The sequence below is a fragment of the Microtus ochrogaster genome, unplaced genomic scaffold, assembly GCF_000317375.1.
Source record: "Microtus ochrogaster isolate Prairie Vole_2 unplaced genomic scaffold, MicOch1.0 UNK17, whole genome shotgun sequence".
NCBI classification, from domain to species: domain Eukaryota; kingdom Metazoa; phylum Chordata; class Mammalia; order Rodentia; family Cricetidae; genus Microtus; species Microtus ochrogaster.
Window position 1 is genome coordinate 1,736,346 of NW_004949115.1, and position 3,796 is coordinate 1,740,141.

A 3,796-nucleotide genomic window follows, 5' to 3' on the forward strand; every position below is an offset into this window, starting at 1 on the left:
GGGGAATGGGACCTTAGAAGGACTAGGTGCTTACATCTCCCTATGAGAAGGAATTTTAGCTTCAGTGCTAAAGAATCCTAATGATTTATCATTATCAAAAGAGAAAAAATTATAATATTATCTGTAAGCAGAGACTGCTCTTTCATTCCCAGCCTCCCAGATCTGAATAATCACAGAGAAACTATTAATTACAACACTGCTTGGCCAATCACTTAGGCATATTGCTAGCTAGCTCTTATATCTTAAATTAACCCATTTCTATTATTTTATATTTTACCACAAGGCTTGTTACCTCTTGCTTTTTGGGCAGCAACATGGCATCTCCTTGACTCTGCCTACTGTATCTCTTCCAGCCTGGCTATATTCTGCCCTGCAGTTTTATTCATTAGCCAATTAAAAAAGCAGCTTTATTCATTAACCAATAAGAAGGACATCCCACATCAGCTATCATTATATTCCTATTAGAATGTCCAACATCAAGCTGGGTGATGTGGGAGTCCCCTCTGTGTGCTGTGATTACCCTAAATGAATAAAGAAACTGCCTTGGCCTGTTGATAGGGTAGAAGACAGAGAGACGCCATGGAACTTAGCTGGTAAGTCACTGCAATGTGGTGATACACAGATTAATAGAAATAGGTTAAACTAAGATGCAAGAGTTAGCCAATAAGAAGTTAGAGCTAATGGGCCAAGCAGTGTTTTAAATTAATATAGCTTCTGTATGATTATTTTGGTTCCGGGCAGCCGGGACGAACAAGTAGCCCGCTCCCTCCAACAGCTGGGTATGGTGGCTACACCTGTAATCCTAGTACACAAGGAGGCAGAGGAAGATTGGTCATGACAAGGTCAAAGCTAGTCCCTTCCAGGTCCGCTACCCCAAAAAGCTGTTCCATCAACTTCAGCATACTCTTGTTGATATGAACAATAGAAAGAATTTTCTAGAATTTCTAGAAATCCTTTGTGTAACAAAAAGGCATGACAAATCAGCCCAGAGCTGGTTTGACATTTGACTGTGATGACTTTTAACTGTTGGGCAGCAAAGTAAATGATTTACCACTCTCACTTAATGGGTATTTCACCAAAATAATGTTGTCTAAGATGAACTAGAATATTTTCTGACTAAATGATGATAAAGTGGAAAAACTTTAACACTGGGTCATAATTTTAGGGCTTTATTTCCTGCCCCGGTGAGATTTAATGGACAAATTTGTTATGTCACTATCTTTCAGGACTTAAAACAAGTGCACATATAGGACATATAGCACAATTGAGACCGAGATGAAATTACTCTGTCCAGAGTGGCCTTATATAAGTAACCTGAGTGGAAGACAACCCTTTTGATTTCATTTGAAACAACTAGAGGAGTTCTCCCTTTTTCAGATATTCTTCTCTGGATTGTTCCAATACCTGAAATCTCAAAATTGGCTGATGACCTGAGATTGAACTCTGGGCCTCAGAAGAAGGAAAGAAAGAAGCAGCTTCTCACTATGTCCTGACGTCCATGTAGCATGCACATATCCAGACAGACAGACAGACAGACAGACAGACAGACAGACAAAGAGAGACAGAGAGAATGATAAACTGGAAATACTTGTGGTTGACATCTGTAATACCAATACTCAAGAGGCTGAGTCAAAACTTCAAGGATAACCAGAACAACATAGTGGGTCCCTTCCATGAACAAACAAGGTAAAACTCAATATGGTGAAACACACAGCAATTGCAGCTCCTCAGGAGGAGGAAGCAGGAGAATCACTTAAGCCCATGAGTTTAAGGCCAGCCTGGGTAGCTTGGTGAGACCCCACTGCAAAAAAAGAAAACACGAGAATGAGCAACAGCAAGATGAGGGGAGAACAGACCCTTAAAGCTCAGGAATCGTAGAAGAGAAAGGAAGTGAGAAAGAGCCAATTCTTTTTTTTTTTTAAAAACAATAGGGTGTTCTCACTGGCAACCAAGATCAGGAGTCACACAGAGGTCACAGACCCTTAGCTCCTGACTCCTGAAAGCAACTGGTACCAGCTTAAAATGGAGAATCATGAGCCTTCAAAGACTCACCCTAAATGGTTTAATTCTATGTATGGTATAATTCTGACCTCTTAGTGTCATTAAAAATTGTCATCCCGATAATCTTGCTAAATAAAATGTGAGTATATACTTGTTTACTCTGACAAGTAAATATTTTGTATTGTATACGTGAAATATACTTGTACACAAATCTGTGCTTAACAGTACACAACTGTTTCCTCAATTTGCTAAGAGATTAAAATTTTTGATTGTAGATGAGAGTCTAAATTTTTCTTTAGAAGTAGTTGTATATTTCTGTGTCATGGTGCTAATAGTTGCAAGCTCTAAGTGTAGTAAAGCTCTAAGTAAAGACTGATAAATGTTTGTAAATACGTATATGGTTACTTAATTTTCAAGTTTGTCTCTTCTTGTATTTTAAATTCTGGCTTTTCCTTCCACGAGTATATAATTCATTTTGTTGAATTCAATGAGTTTCAAGCCATCAAAATCAATTTGAATCTGTTTTGTCATCCACAAATTTACTCACTGTGTTGATACTTAACTGTCAATATTTGGGTTCATGGACCCTGGAAGTCAAACACCCTCTGTGTGACTCCTGATCTTGGTTGCCAGTGAGAACACCCTATTGTTGAAGATATCATAACACTTTAGGCAAATTAGCGCAGCCCTTAGACTTCATCAGAGAAGTTTCTTTGTGCAGTGTATGAGGTTAATGCAGATGCCCACAACTAATAAGAGGGCTCATTACAAATGGGATATCTGTATCAACCGCACCAAGGCTCAGGGAACATATTAGAACTTGGGAACAAAAAGACTGTAAGAGCCAGAGGTTGGGGAAGACTGGAGTGGAATAGTATTCCTCTGGATATTCATGAACATGCAACAGCTATGGTTACCTATACAGAACTGGTGCAAGAGCAATTCTAGCATAAATGAACTTATGAGCCTCACCCTTAACTGAATAGCTATTGACAGTCAATGGAGAGTCAGTATTAAGGCCTCTGATAGGTTGACCATGCTCCACACGGTTTTTCTGGGCTACTACGATGGCGATGAGTTTTGAGTGGCCGCGGCAGTACCGCTTCCCGCCCTTCACTCGGCAGGAGCAGCTGGCCTTGCGCAAACAGTCCAGTATGACCGTGAGCCCGCTCCTCAACAACGTCAAGCTACAGCGGAAACTTCGGTTGGATAAGAATAAGTCTAGCTTCCCGATCATGTGGCAGAGGCCAGAAGAATGGGGGAAATTCATTTATCAATGGGTTTCCAGGAGCTGCCAGAACAACTCTGTGTTTACCCTGTAAAATCTCTACTACCCCCCCCCCCCCGCAAAAGATGGCCCCACACCCAGGAGTATACAGGCAACACAAATTGGACTTAGTGGGTTATCTCCTCTCTCTCTCTCTTTCTCTCTGTCTGTCTCTCTCTCTCACACACATACAGACACACACACACTTCCATCCACCCATCCTTTCTTTCTTTATTTTGGGACAGGGTTTATTTATATAACAGCCCTGGCTTCCCTGGAACTAGCTATTGTAGATCAGGCTGGCCTCAAACTCACAGAGATCCACCTGCCTCTGTAGTGCTGAACCCAGTGCTGAGTTCTCCCATCATTCCCTGGGACACAGGCCCCGCCCACCTTAATCAGCCTTGCAAATAGGGAGGGGCAGATTTACAGGTGACATAATTGGATGTCCCGCCCCCTGTCAATCATCCTCGTACTCCCGCCCCCTGTCAATCATCCTCGTATTCCCGCCCCCTGTCAATCATCCTC